Here is a 16641-nt window from a genome sequence, read left to right on the forward strand (position 1 = left end):
CAGCGCACAAACACACAAACACAGGTACAAGGACAAAGTGAGACAGGGTGAGAAAGAGGTTCCTGTGTCACATGATAATCAGCATCTGTCATGTTTTTCAAAAGAACCATATGTTTCCCTCGGGGGGGGGGGGGGGGCTGTAGACGGCAACACATTAGAGGGTTCAAGGACATACTGGCTTTACAGGGAAATCATACAGTTAGATTTCTCTGTTTGAGTAACGCTCTCATAAGTGTGACCGTGCACAGAGCACTGCAATGTATGAAGGGGGATCCATTATTTCTGTGCACCTCCAATGTGCAAAGTCTGTCACATGGTTATATGTTATATTGTATATTTATATTGTGGCAAGACAAGGAAAGGCACAGATGCAGGTACTGTTTACTGTCGTTTATTCAGTAGCAAGGAAGAACTGGCACATGTTCCCCATACGGGAAGTATATATAGCTACAGCTTCTAACATTACCCATCAACCCACTGGGTGAGAGGACACACCCATGAGTGCAGCCCCCCCCCGAACACCCAGAGGGAAAAAAAATGGGACAAAAGTCAGTACCTCTCAGGGGGTTTAACGAGGCGACCATAATGGCTACGCCGACCCCCGTCCGCAAACGCAGGGGTGGAACAGGCAGAAGGGACATCATTTACAACAGGCACAGGATCAGGAGGCACAACTGGAGAAAACAACACAGGGGTCTTAGAAGGGGGGCGACCACGACGGGGAACCCGGGCCGGTAGCACCTCCTCGCCGGCCAACAGATGAGCTGGCTTAAGCCTGTCTAACGAAACGCACTCCCTGCGCCCGCCCATGTCTAGAATGAAACTTTTAGAACCCGCCTCTAGCACTCTAAACGGGCCGTCATACGGGGGCTGGAGGGGAAACCGGTGAGCATCGTGACGCACGAAAACAAACCGAGTGGTCGCGAGATCCGTTGGCTCGAAAGACAGAGGAGAAAAATGATGCACGGGCACCGGTGCACAAGCGGCCTGTGACGCAGGACGCGCAACAGGAACCGGAAAGGGGGCCGAGCTTTGAGGTAGAAACTCCCCTGGGACGCGTAGCGGCTGACCAACTCTGCAGGCGAGGCATGCAGGTCAGCCTTAGGAGCCGAGCGCAACCCGAGCCCACGGCAACCGATCCAACCAGTTTGCATCTGAGAGCGCAGCCCGCAATGACGCCTTAAGCGACCGGTGAAAACGTTCACACAAACCGTTAGCCTGGGGGTGGTAGGCAGTTGTACGGTGAACCTGTGTGCCCAAAGACTTTGCTAGCGCCGACCAGAGATCCGAAATGAACTGCGGGCCTCTGTCAGAGGTGATATCAGACGGTGCACCAAAACGTGAGACCAAAGCTGAAAGAAAAGCGCGTGCCACGTCCGCAGATGTTGTGGAAGACAGAGGAACCGCCTCTGGCCACCTAGAGGCCCCACAAGGTCGATATGCACATGATCAAAACGCTTGGCCGGAATCAAAAATGGCTCGAGGGGCGCCCTAGTGTGCTGGTGAACTTTTGCGCGCTGACACGCCACACATGTGGCCGCCCACTCCTTTACCTCTTTGCGAAGGCCAGGCCACACAAACTTCGAAGACACCAAATTCACCGACGCCCGGACACCCGGATGAGAAAGAGAGTGCACCATATCAAAGACCCAACGGCTTTCTTAAGCTTCAAAGCACCATACAATGGTTGCAGGAGTTTGGCCGCACGAGGCAAGAAACGATTGTAAAAGTTTACCATGCCCAAAAACTCCTGTAGCGACCTGACCGAGACCGGACGGGGAAAATCCGCAACTGCATGCACCTTCGAGGGCAAAGGAACCGCACCCTGCGACGAAATGCGATGGCCCAAAAAGTCTATGACAGACAGCCCAAACTGGCACTTGGCTGTGTTGACAATGAGACCATGTCCATCAAGGCGCTGGAAAACCTGCCTAAGGTGCGACAAATGCTCATCAACCGACGGGCTGGCCACCAAGATGTCGTCCAAATAGACGAAAACAAACTCGAGGTCACGTAACACCGAGTCCATCAAGCGCTGAAACGTCTGCGCTGCGCCTTTAAGGCCGAACAGCATTCGCAGGAACTCGAAAAGCCCAAATGGTGTAATGACCGCAGTCTTGGGCACGTCCTCTGCCCGCACAGGCACCAGATGATAACCTCGCACCAAATCGATCTTAGAAAAAATTGTCATGCCCGCCAGACGAGTCGAAAAATCCTGAACATGCGGAATGGGATAACGGTCATGGGCCGTAATGTTATTTAAACGGCGGAAGTCACCGCACGGCCGCCAAGACCCGTCCGCCTTGGGCACCATGTGGAGCGGCGAAGCCCACGGGCTGTTGGACCGCCTAAGGACCCAAACGCTCCATGGTAGCAAACTCCTCCTTCGCGGTGGCTAACTTCACGGTGTCGAGGCGACGCGAACGTGCGAAAACGGGCGTACTCGCAGTGGGAATGAAATGTTCCACGCCGTGTTTAGTAACTGCGGCAGAAAATGCGGGCGTTGTCAGCGAAGGAAATTCCGCCAGTAAGCGCTGGAAGACATCCTTTGATGCCGCGAAATTAGCGTGTGTTAACGGCCCGGGTCCCCCTGTCTGACACGGAAAAGATGCAAAAGACACAGCATCAATGAGCCTGCGATTAGCTACATCCACTAACAACCCATTAGTGCACAGAAAATCTGCTCCGATAATAGGAACTGTAATGGAGGCTACAACAAAGTCACACAGAAATTTGCGTCCATTGAAACACACAGTCACAGACTTGGGACCAAACGTCTCTATAGCCGCACCGTTAGCCGCTGTCAGACGCGGACCACTGCCACAGGCCGAGAGGTCCGTAGCTGCAGGAGGCAGAAGGCTCTTCTGCGAGCCGGAGTCCACCAGGAACTGATTACCTGATATGGAGTCATGAACGAACAGCAGCTCCTCTTGTTCGCCAGCGCCCACGGCTGCTACCGAGCGCCGGCTCTTCCGTTTCCTGGTGCCTCGAACGCGCACGGAGGAATGTAGCGGCGCGCCTTGCTGCCGAAGCGCTGATGGAAGAAACACAGCTGGCCGCGCTGTCTGCGGGTGGAAACTGCAGCCGTCAATGCCGGAACCTCGTCCTCCAACGTCGGCTGCAAGGACTCCACGGCGACACTCTGCACGGAGACGTTCCTCGAAGTCAGCAGGATCCGGTCCGCCTGCTCAGCCAATCCACGGAAGTCGCCGGCCGCCAAACAAGAAGAGTTGGCGAGGGCTGGCGCAGAAAGATGTGCGGGAACAGGAAACCATCATCCTCGGAGCCCAGCAACGACAGCATCTCGTCCATCAGGTCCACTGCCGAACCATCGCCCAAACCGGGAAGCGACAGTAGCTTGTCCGCTCTCTCCACGGCTGACAAGCTGTAGCGCCGGAGGAGAAGCTGCTTGAGGGCGGCGTACTTTCCGCGCAGCGGCAGGGCTCGCAGGAGCTGCATCACGCGCCAGTTGGATTGCTGGTCCAAAGCCGCGACCACCAAAAAATACCTGGAGTCGTCTGCCGTCACTCCTCGCAGATGGAAAAGAGCCTCGACGTGCAGAAACCACGGCGCGGGGTCGTTCTGCCAAAACTCCGGCAGTTTAACGTGCTCTGCGGAGCTGGTCGGTCGCGGAAGCTGCGGCGCCATGGTCGTTGTGGAGACACGGTCCACGGGCGCCGGGGAAGAAAATACGTCTTCCCCCGATGAGGAAGGGACACTGTCCTCCTCTACCTCGAACATGTCCAAAAAACGGGGTCACCAATGTGGCAAGACAAGGAAAGGCAGAGACGCAGGTACTGTTTACTGTCGTTTATTCAGTAGCAAGGAAAAACTGGCACATGTTCCCCATAGGGGAAGTATATATAGCTACAGCCTCTAATATTACCCATCAACCCACTGGGTGAGAGGACACACCCATGAGTGCACGCCACAATATGACTGTTACAGCGTCCAATGCAAAAAATGTCTTGTTGGTTGTTCTTTGGAATATATATGCCATTTTATGCTATTATAATATAAGTAATCTTTTAAAACCTTTTACATCTTTTAGACATATTTGTGATCTTACGAAAGTCACCCATGTAACCATGTTTTTCGATCAATACTATTAAGATCAACACATAATGAGGTGTTTCATTAGTCTTTAATGCCCCCCCCCCCCCTCCCCCGCATCCCCACAGCTTTAGTTCAACCAGGCATCTCATCCTGTTTTCCCCAGAATATCTCATTATCTGATTTAATTAGACTTTCATTTTGGGTAATGGAGTTGCCCGTCTTGTGCATTTCCGTCCAGGTATCTGTGCATTACAAGTCGGGATAACTTTCTCTATATTTAATTCGACTCCGGTCATTGCACTTAACAAACTGCGGTCATGCTGGAGATTGAGTATGACTTTTTATTTTTTAACTGTGAATTTGGTCCATCTCAACAGGGAAGTGAGATGTGATCCTTGATCAAGCATTTTTCAGGAGTAAGTGAGATGCAAGTTACTACAGGTGTTTTGTATCTTACTGTATCCTCATAAAAAGATTAAAGAAGTAACATGAGTACACAAAATAAATAAAAATCTTCACAAAAGTGCTCATGTAATCATATATTCGTACACTTTCCGAAATGTATTTTTTGATAGATAACTAATTTTTTTTTTTTTTTTTTAGATATCTCCATATATATAAATGTGCTGCATTTCATCATAACCAATGTGATGCAAATGACCAGTACCACAACTGAAATGGTGAATCTAAGACTGTTTCCCCTTCTATTTTGCTTTAGGTTTTGGATGGTGAAATCGAGAAACCAACTTCAGAACAAATACACTTTCCCAACGACAGAGAACGCAATAAGATATTAACACCAATGCTGTTGACTTTGTGTCACTAGTTTGACAAAATAAACAAAAAACAAATTCATGGATTAAATGTGTTGATTCAATGGAGAACTATCAAAGACTAGAAAGGCAATGGAGGAACGACAAAATGGGGAGAAATAAAATGCTGCTCTTTCATTGCAGATCTGGTTGTGGTGCTGAATGGACAGCTCCCACAGCCTGTCTTTTTATTTTCATTCTGAGTGGCTCTGCAGGACAGGACCCATATGGAAGACTAAGAGAAAGGTACAGTATGTTCAGAGGCAAGGTCGTTTACTACAAGAAACAGTCAAAACAGGCAGAAGTTTCCAAAAATGGTTGAACAGGAATCAGAAAAGGTACGGCACACTAGAGACATTTCAGAGGGGGGTAGACCTGTGACAGGTCAGACCATGGACAGTGCGGCACTAGGAGGGAACGCAGGAGACCAAAGGGGCTTAGGCGTGAAGTCTTGTTGCGTGCACACACTGGACAGTCAGCAATATATTCTCCCACCTCTTTCTCCATAGAGGGCTACCAGAAACGATGCTTGATGACAAACCCTGTGCTCTTACTTCCTAGGTGACAAGAGAAGTTAGAGGTGTGTGCCCAAGGGATGACCTGGGAACGAAGGACAGAAGGCACAAGCAAGAACAAAAAAAAAAGGATTTGCACAACTCCAGAAAATGTGTTATAATAAAAATCTACTGGGAGGAACAGGCGAGAGATTGAGAAGAGCAAACACAGGGTTTTTGATTATTGGCCTGTGAGTATAGTCTCTTCCTTGACAGCATCCACAGAAGCTACCTAGCCTTTTTATCTATGTTCCCTCTATTTCTCTCCTATTTTCCTCATCCTTTCCTCCCTTTACTGCAATTTTCATTCCCATGCAGGCGCCTTCTAAAGTAATTTGCTCCAAGATACGCATTATCGTGGGTAAAATTACTTTTGAGGCCAAAGTGAAATTGAGTCTGAATTGCCATAAAGTGCGTTAGTGGAAAAAAAAAGGCCTCAGGTAAAGGAGTCTGTTCCATGGCTCTCCACCACCTCCACCGCTTCCTGATCCCATCTGTTCTTTGATTCTTCTTATTTCTCATCTTTCTGTCCCTGTCTCGTAGCCACCTCTCAGAAGTGAGGACAGTTTCTGTGCATGTGTATGTGAACGCTTGTGTGCATGTGTCATTGTCCTCATGGAGGCGATTGCTTATGACTGCAGTGACACAAGGCTGTGCTTGATAGAGCTTGCTGACTGAAATGCTCCAATCCTCCAAAGGGGCCTCTCCCATCCCCTACACACTTGCCAATATTTATTGCGATGCCGTGAGCCTCACAACTTTGACTGTGCGGCATGTGTGTGTCCTATAGCACGTCCATGACTGAGCTGTGTGTTGTGTGTGTGGGGGGGGGCTGCTCCTCACAGTTGTAAATGTGAGGTAGGTCGGATCACAGATTTGAGGGATGGGCTGCTACAAAGGTCAGTCTGACCGAGGCGTTTCATTAATCGTGCTTCCGACTGCCTGCGTACAAATCTACCATAATAGTTTGCATAGGTCATGATGACAATGTCTTGGTGAGAGACATTGGGGGGTTGTGGTTCTGCCACAGATCTAGGGTGTGTGTGTGGATGCATATGCATTGGAATATACATGTTGTGTCCTGACGACTGCTTTAACACACACTTCCCTCTTGGCCTCTGTTCTAAATCCCTCTATACTTTCTTTTTTTCCCATCCCTTCGTCTATAACTCCCTTGTCCTCATTGTTATTTCTGTGACTGTAAATAGCAGACAGAGATGAGACTTACTGACGTTCTTTTCCCTTGTGGCATCAGGAGAATTGTACTTCAACAACTTTGAAACCATTTGTATGATCACCCTTCTTTAACACTAGCGCAGCCCAGTAAACTACTTGACCCTCCACAACAAATGGAGATTTGAAGATCTGCATTCTTTAAAATGCAAATCATTCTCCGAGCACTCAACCTGCAATCATTTGCATTTGTGAGTGGCAGACGCACACAAAGGGAAATTATAAGCCATAATTTGATAACATGTTATGTTGCTGTATATCTTCAGCAATCTCCTGAAACAAAGGTTTGCTATGACAGCAGTGGGTCAGAGTGTGGCCGTGGTTCTATTCAAACTGAGCATTTGAGTCACCCAAGGGAATAATAGTGCTTCTGTGTCGTTTCTCTCCATCGACGTGTTGTTGTTTAACTGACGACTTGCTGTGTCATCTCAAGGACAGTGTCTCTTGCTATTCGTCCCACACTTTGTAGCAGCATGTGAATATGTTAGTGGATGAAGGAATACACATGACAGCTAAAGGGCACTGGACATTGCAAGGGCTGAATAGACTGGTGTGATGGTTAGTTGAAAAGCTTTTTTTTGTAGCTAGGGGGGGGGGGGGGGGGGTGAAGAAACTACAATAGTTTTGGGGAAATTTGCCTTTTCCGAAAAACACATTTCTTACATCTGAGATAAAAGCTGTTGATTCCGCACACACTTGCACATATGTCTTAAACATGGTAGATAAAGATGGGCTCCACTTCCCTTCACTATCCCGAAATTAAACCAGAACTCTTCAGATAGGAACACTGCAATCTTTCAAACTCTGAATCGGAGTCTGCACAGTAGTGATCAAGTGATGAAGAGGCGATTACGAGGTCTTGCCAATGTGCTCAACCAATGATAAGTCTGTCAGTTATGTCATCAACATTATAGCATCAAATAACTAATCAAAGACAAGCCTGCCAGAAAAATCTGTACCTGGACATCCCTCCTTTGGGACGTCGGTAAGTAATACCTAAAATGTAAGCAACCATCGCAGGATTTATGACCCATACAGCAGCCAGCCACCAGGAGGCAATTGAGATTCTTTGGTTTCTCTTTTAGTGAGCATTCTTCTCCTAGTGCTTTATATAAAGTCTACGGTCTTGACAGGTCATCTGTATCAAGAGCGCCAAAGACTAGCATCCGAAGTGGAACCTAGTGACATCATGAGCTTAAAAACAAGATGTGCTAAATGTTGGAGCACCTTGGCGACAAGTCTGAAATGGTAGGGGAACAGCATCCAGTCAGACCGTAGAGGCAATAGAGGTTTCTCAAAAGGGAAGTGGAGAAATGGGGGCTAGAATTCCAGAGTTGGAGGGAAGGTTGATTGAACTCCAGCCCTTGTCAAGCTGCAGAAATGTAAGTGTCTTTTCATTTGTTTTTGTCAGCTATTGCGATAATTGGCTCCTATTGTAGAGCTGAACAAAAAGGGTAATCTTGTAATCAGTACGTCTTGTTTGAGATCATTTGTGAAATTTCTGCACCCAGCATCTACATTAGAACAACAAGAGATACAACTTCTTCTTCTCAAAGTCACAAACACAAAGTCTTATGAGGCTAAATGTAGGGCCTGGAGTGTTATCTGATGACAGACCATGAATAGCGCTTGGATATTTTCCCATGTTCTCAAGACTGTCAGTCAAACACAGACTCGGGACATTATCTGGGGGGGGGGGGCTAACCCATCATTTGGGAATGCCAGTCAACAGCCTCAGCATGTGTCAACAACAATACCCTGTCCATGTCTTCCTTGAAGGACTGGAACAGGAGGCACCTTCTCTTTTCCACAAAAAGCCATATTCCTATGATGCAGAGTCCCTCAGAAGGCTTGTGAGAACGGCTTTCATCAAATACTCTGGATACACATATGTGTTCCTAGGAAGACAATGTAAAGCATCACCCTGTGTCTGGGAAACATAAATTACATGTGTGCAAGCATTTATCAGGTCTAACATTACAAATCTGGCCAGTTGCATCATCTTCAAGTTTCTAGCAAAGGCTGTTGTTCTTGTGCCTTTATTATTCCTGAATCGTCACAGAATTACCAGGATACAGTTAATGAAGCTGCAAATGACAATATCAAAATATATGAAATGACTCCAGACTCAAGAAAATGTTCTGATCTATGTCTATGTTTACAGAACAATTCAATCATCATATCATGGTTGAGTGTATGTAGGGCAACCACTTCAGTAGTAAAGGCATCACTATAACAGTAACTGTCAGTCAGTCATAGTTAAGCAATATTCATTAATATAATTATCATATACGAATACTCATAAGAGCAAAGTTCAGGTAATATATTCTTGCATTTCCTGTACAAGGACAAATTAGCCATCCTTTATGTTTCTGTTAACCAGGTTATCGTATGGATAAACGATAATCAGCATAATGGCGTCCTAGTATCTAACGGCACGTATCATCAATCAGGTTATTATTGCAGTGGGTCTCGACCTTTTCCTCCCCATGAAGGGAGGCGTCTCTAATCCCTTCAGTCTATAGTGACACGGCAGCAGCCCAGAGTCATTCGGTCCATATGGCTCCACTGAATCCAAGGTATAAATCTAGCAAGAGTCCCTGAGCAACAACAGTTGGGTTGAATTATAGCCTGTGAGATTTGAATAGTCTAGTCTGCTCTTCGAATAATAAATGCAAGTGAAACGGTCGGTGGAACCACGATTCCTCCCTCAGCGTCTTGTAACTGTATCTTCCAGATCACTGTTTCCCAATAGTCCCTCGTGAGTTCCACTTTTCATTTCATTTGTACAATGTGTGTCAGCCCACATGGGCCTTGTCTCATGTATGTGTAAGTAGATGTTGCAGCTTCAGTGATCTCATTTACCACCTCAATAAGAAATGATGACTCTTAATGATTCTGTTGCGCAACTTGTTCCTGTAACCACCATGGCTTTAATGTTTGTATTTGTTTTATGAAACACCTCAAAAGCTATTGGATGGAATGCAACAACATTTGCACAAAACTCTTGAAAAACTATTGTAACTTTTCATCGAGTGTCATTATCAGCTCATAACTTCAATTTGCCCACATTTTTTAATTTTCTAATGCTACAGATCTAATGGCAGGAACCTAAGCTATGCTTTGTGTATAATGATAATTAGCATGCAAGCACTCTTACATGCTAAGCCAATATAAAGGCATGGTATACAGTTCATCATTAATTGGTCTTACCATTGTCATAATGCTAGCATTCTGAAATCAGCATTTAGCTTAAAGGAACATCATGCTCAGCTGTGGACTCTTTTAGCCTGATTATTCTAATAAGGCAGACAGTGCTTTTGTTTTGCACCAAGCCCCTGTGGACAACCTACCGACATGCACATTTCAAGGACGTCTGAATGTTGTCCCTGCCGTTCACTGAGAACTGATGGCCGTGCACAGTGACGAGCATATTTAAACCTGTTTAATCTAATAAGGTCAGAGGCTAATACAAATGGCCAAGTCGACCATGCTGCTTATTGCTGCTTCCACCTGATGCTGTTTGGTTGCAACCAATGCATCAGTCTAACACTTCTCACACACACACACACACACACACACACACACACACACACACACACAGACATACACACTCTCTCTCTTATTGTATGTTTTCTGTCAAAGTTACTCCTGAATGTCCACTACACACTGGTTCAGTCCAATTGTATAATCAGAATCAAAATGGGTTTTGCCTGTGTCCTCCAGCTGAGATAGAAACTCTCCACTAAACCTTGAAATAACTTGTCTAAGTTAGTTCACATCAGAGCTCTATGACGTGAAAGCTGGCGATGGCTGCCACTGGTTTAAAGTTTAGGGATAATATTCAATGCTTAACAAAGCCCAAACTTGGAGGTAATTCTTTGTGAGCTTATGCGAGCCACGCAAAGTTGCACGTCTTTGTACTACTACATGACTATATAATGTTTTAAGTGTGAACAAACGTCATCAGGTTCTTGACTGTTTTCTTCATTTCTTCAGACGAGACCAATATGAACGTTTATCGATCAATATCAAATGCAAATCTTAGGTAAGGGAAATGCACAGTTTCATAGGGGATACAAATGGAAAACATTGTTTTAAACCAAGTGTTTATCCTCTGTAGATAAAATGTTTTGAAACCATCTATTTCCTGGAAACTGATGATCAGCAGTGCACTCTGAACCATTTATAGACATAAACACACACTGGCTGGTTCAATCTCACACGGAAACACATTAAACACTTGTTTTTATATCTGTAAGTGCTGTTTGTTTTAAAACACTGCGTGTATGTATTTGAATCATTACTGTAACCCCTGTGTCAGCAAGCTCACAACACAACACATCCACGCAAAGTGACATCACTCACACATTCTACTGCGTCTTACCCACGCAGCTATTCCAAGTCTCACCCGCAACATATATTTATGTGCCTCAACCCTAACCTTCTGAGTTGTTAACAGATATCTCTAAGGCTTTCAAACAGTAACACAGATTTAAAAGGTAATATTCTTAGATGATTGTGAGAGCACACAGCCCCCAATGGGGACGCAGAGTCAGATGCTATTTTAAGACAATGAACTGCTTCCTTGGAGAATGTATAACATTTGATAAACAATAAATGGGCAGCATTCAAAAGAAGTCATGTTTATTGTAGCTGCATCCAGACTGAATGTTGGATAAGCTCGTACGTACTACTGACTGTACCTTTTTGAATGAACACCCAAGACCTGGATAGTAAGTGATGTACATCCCACCAGTTCTGTTGTGTTAACTTTTGTATATACCATAAGAAATTGATATCCATCACCCATTTCAAATAAATAGCTGGCATTGACTCGTATTTAGTGTAACAGACTCAAACAAACTTTGCTCCCAATTTACAAACCACAAAGCTCTACTTTCATCCACACACAAGTTCACACTCAACAACCAAATCCTTCTCAAATACATATTCACCTTTATCCTCATCCATTTCCCCCTGTCCATTAATTATCTAAATTCTGTTGACAGGGCATTATTATGCTGGGACAGTGTTTTTTTTTTATAACCCTTAGTTTTATTAGTGTCTATAAATAACAAATGATCTAGACTTTTTTGTTGATGTAGGCTACTCTGCACACACTGTGCAAGTGGTCCTCACAGACTAAAAACCTTTACGTCACAGTTAGTGTACTTCATATTCAATTCCCACTCAAACACATCTCAGAAAGTCTGAGGCAATCAAGCTACGACTTGTGAATGCGTCCTGCATGATAAAAAAAAACTTTCAGCTTGACACAAATCATTATTTTCTAGGGTTTGATAATCTTCATCCCTGCTTGAGGCAGAATATTGAATTCTTTCCAATATTTGCGATCACGGAGAGGGAAACAATGCAGAATAGACAGGCAGGAGTGACGAGATCTGTGATGTCATGCCAATGCATCGCCTCAAGGTATGAAAATGACTAGGAGGCTGACGGCATTCAGTGGTTTATTATTACAACAGCGTGAACGTAATTTCTTTCTTATTGCTACGGGTCACTTGAAGTACCAACTCCATTGCAGACAACAAAGCCTATCACCGTGTTTCATGCTCAGGTAGGGTTTCAAAGGGGCGGACAATTTCCGGTAAATTTCCGGGAACTTTCTGTAAGCTTTCCATGGGAATATTGAGCTCGAGAATTTTGGGAATTTTGAAAAAAAAAAAATTCGCAAATTAAACGCTGCGCAATAAATACATCATTCAAAACTCTATTTTAAAGACTTATGGAATGCAGCACATGCTGCACCAACCCTCCACTGTGCATTTCTCCATCACTTGTGCAGATAATTCCCAGCATCCTGCACTCTACAGCAGGGCTATTGAGGCCTGCTGTAGTGTGCAGGAATAGTCAGGTAAGTTTCGATGATATAACTTTGGAAAATATATTAACTTGCTGATTGAGGATTGTTCATCTGTCCATTTAGCGTTACTTCTATTCATTTATCCATCAATTGTAAATATTTTTAAAGACAATTCCAATTGTTTGGCCAACTATTTGTATCTCTGGCATTGCATTAGTGTTTTTTTACAAGCTTTTTTATCATCTTATTCTACAGAACACCTCCACCTGCACTATCTCAGGTGTGGACACATTTCACCACAGCCAATGTAGAAGGAAATTTGAATATTCCCGGAATTTTGCAACCCTATGCTAAGGGCGGAGAAGGGACAACAGCTGAGATGTTTTGGGGGAAAGTTTGAACCTTTATCACACAAATCCGGACAAATTATGACCTCTAAAATAATCTGTCATTTAACTACACCACCGTACCAAAGGCACGGCTTTTTGTTTTATTTTTTGGAGGCAAAGCTCGTGTGGTAAAATAGGTCAGATTATGTTGGAATAATTGTATATAAGTTATCATGAACTGAATATGAACTGGTGTAGGAGTTGTTATTCAGTGCTGTCTGAAAAATGCTGAAGTAAGCTTCTAAGCTGTAGGCGACCTTCTTACACAAGAGTTAGCCTGACTAACCAATGCTTTATCTTGCCTAAAGTTGATTTTGAAGGAACTGTCTGTTATGGTTATGAAACCATAAAGGTTATTTTTCCTATCTTATGTGTAAAATGGGGTATTACCAGATAAAGCGACACCCCGAAGAGAAGGAGTTATCAAGAAATTAAAACCCCACCCAAATGAGGTGTGTAATTTTGAGCTGTGCAAATAAAAACACTGTGTTTGGGAAGTTCTGTTGAAGTTGGCTGCGACCTACTCAGAGGTGCGGACTACCCTTGCAAGTAAAAACTGAGTACTTGTTTATGTCTGGTGTTTGATGCTGATTCAGTTCTTACAGCATTGTTACATTTTTGGGTGAAATTCCCTCGACAGATTATTTCCAAAATCATTTTCTATCAGCAACATCTGGTCTCCTCAGTTTGGATTGGGCACCAGGGTGTACACAGCTTCAGGGCAGAGCTTGCTGATTCTTACTGTTACCAACCTCTTTAGCCAGAGGGCTAGAAATGCCTGATGGTGTGTGAACAAAGTATAGTCTTTTATCAGGTGTCCCAGAAGATGGTTGGTACAAAACTAGGAAGGATGCAATTCTGTAATCTGGATGATTTTTAACTTTTGGGTTACTAAGTGACCTACTGATAAAGCTTTGGATAAAGCATGTTTCAAGCCAGCTGACCCAGGTGCAGCAGAGAGTTAGTGGGAAAGATGCATAGAAGAGTGTTGTTTAGTTTCTAGATCTCAAAAAAGGGCTTTGCACATCTCTCCTTGTTAGGACACACCACAGCTTTTTATTCAATGTACAGCCTCTCTAAAGCTGTATCCCTTAACTTAACCATGGCCAATTCATACCTTACCGTAACCTCACCAGAATTACCATCTTACCCTTTACCTTAAAGTGATAAAAGGCCATATTTGCTCTATACTCATGCTCCCCCTACAGACGGGATGTGGAACTCACTGTCTTAAATCAGAGTTGTGGTCTTCGCCTCTCCCTTACACACAGCTTTACGTATGTGAAATATGTTGACAAGCTGCCAACACAAAGGTCGGCATCTGTCCTGCTTCCTATGGCCTCTTTAAGCTCTCGCCAACGAGTGAAATATAGTCCGATATTCACTCTTATTCGGTTTCTTACCATCAACAATGCCCTCTTTGGTTTCTTCAGTGGCGTTGTCATGGTGTCCACACTGCAAATGGCGAGCTAGTTGTTTCTTATAGCTAGCTGTAAGCTCCGGCTCTGGTTGTTTGCATGCGACATATGCCGTAAAGCAAATCTCAAAGTTCCAGCACAGTAAACAGGAGTTCTACAGTGCAGTTCCAAGCATCAAGGAAAACCTTTTCAGCGACACACATGCTATTCTTTAACTACAAGTTTGTGAACCTTCAAAATGATTTTGAACCCTTTATTTTACCTAGCTGCTTCAACCAGGACTTCAGAAATTAGGTTTTAGGACCAGGCTTTGGTCCCCATGTTGTCTACTGGTCCTACAAGGTCATTTTTTATACTTGAAAAGGTCCTCAAGAGGTAAGGAAAATGAGTATACACACCCAACTACACACACACACACACACACACACACACACACACACACACACACACACACACACACTTCTTTTCACCTCTTCCTTCCTGAGAGGTTTGCTTCTTAAAATTACACACTTCATATTCAGTCACACTCAAATCAGCTTGCACAGATACAGAGAGACCATGCCCCCTCAGACACTCACACACAATTCAGTCGCTATGGCCCTGTGTGTTCTATTATTCCTCCCTTTTTTACCACTTTTCGCCAGCACTCTTTGGGAACCTTTGCTCAGGGAAACTAAATCTGTAATCAGCTTAGTCGTGTTGATGCATCAGACATTTTTAATCAACGGTTTTGAAAAGAGAGCAGCTCAACGCTAAGGCGCTTGGCAAAAGCAATGCACCGAGAGGAGAGGAGAGGCTCGAGTGATGAAGAGGAGTGCACGTTTGTTTGTTTTTACATCACATTATTTATTGAGAGGATCAAATGAAAAACATCTTTAGGGGGTTCGAGCACTGCATGGCTGCTCTGATTAAAGTAGATTCTTTCTTGGAACGAGCAGTGAACAAAAGAGCATTACACATTAGAGGGTGACACTGTAATCAACCGAGTTTACCTTGAATTAGAGCTGCTAATAAGTGAATCCCTGTAGAGACATAAACACAAAACAGCGCTGAGACCTGGTGATAAACAACTCTTTAACTCTTCAACTCAATTCCCAGGCGAGCAGTATGAAAGTTTCCATATTTTTGATGGAAGAAGTGAGCATGTGTTTGATTTAGAAGATGCTATGCTTGCATTTTGATCTCCTTTTGTTAGATTTAGAGATGCTCTCCCTCACTCTGCACTTGAAAAAGGAAAGCGCCGCTTTGAAGCGAGGGGAGTCAGCGTCGAGTCAAGCGTGCGGCTCTTTGCATCGTGAATGCAGAAAGAGGTTAGAACCACGGCATCAAAAAAACGCATCGCTACAGCTTCAGACGACATCTCAGGGAAGCAATAGTACTCCGACAGCGACATTATTCAGCGCTATAGCTACAGCAAACACTTTTGGTTGTATTTCAGACTTTAAACTGTTCTTTAAGTATCATCTTTTTCTCCTAGACACAGTTGATAAGCCTTTACTAAAATAGTTGAACTGGCATTTGCACTTACATTCTGTATGAGGGAGAGAGACCCCTGAACACGAAAGTTACAGCGATTTTGTGGTTCTTGGCGAGTTGATGAACTTTGACACCATTGGAGTATAAAATGAGCAAGTTAGAATACCCTTGTTCCCACTATATCTCAAACACTGGGCATTAACATTTAAAATGGGACAGCATCTAACTACAATCTATGTATCGATCATGCATGAATTTATCAAAGCTTAAACCCTAAACTCAGTGAGCAGACACGAGAGGCTGCAGTGTTTATCACAGAATATGAACCAATGGAACACTGCAGTGAATTTACTCCAGATTTTATCTAGAATCTGAAACCCCTTCAGCACTGCTACCAAAATGATGAGGTACAGTTCTGCTGTAACTGGCTGAAATAAGCAGAGAACGTGCTCGGATCATTTTCTCTACCAAACTGATGATTGGTTATTGGGGTGAAAAGTTGACTTTAAACCTTCAGCACGCTTCTACTCCATCACTGTATTCACCTCTTCATCCTGCACAAGACGATTAGTTCCTCCCTCACCTTCACTCGTCATTCAGGGACAATAGGCAAGGTCACTTCTTCCCTTTATCAGTTTATTTATCCCAGCGTGCCCCTCAGCGACACACACCGTCATCTATTCTCATTATGCCAAAGATGCAGAGAGGAGCAGAGAGAGTCGCGTTCCCTCCGGCGTGGGGAGAAAAACTAATTTCCACCAATAGAAATTACGTAAAGCAAAAACCAATTTAAGATGCGCGATAGAAAGCATGACTCCTTTTCCAGATTCACATCACAGGATCACTTTTTGTTTTGCTTTGCTCGCCTTTGTTTAA

At 44.3% G+C, this 16641-nt stretch overlaps 1 pseudogene; it reads right to left on the reverse strand.

Annotated features, from left to right (window-relative positions):
• Positions 1-1101: 1101 nt before the first annotated feature.
• On the reverse strand, positions 1102-3648 carry LOC133952007 (uncharacterized; annotated as a pseudogene).
• Positions 3649-16641: the final 12993 nt, after the last annotated feature.

Source organism: Platichthys flesus, chromosome 4, assembly GCF_949316205.1.
Source record: "Platichthys flesus chromosome 4, fPlaFle2.1, whole genome shotgun sequence".
Lineage (NCBI taxonomy): Eukaryota > Metazoa > Chordata > Actinopteri > Pleuronectiformes > Pleuronectidae > Platichthys > Platichthys flesus.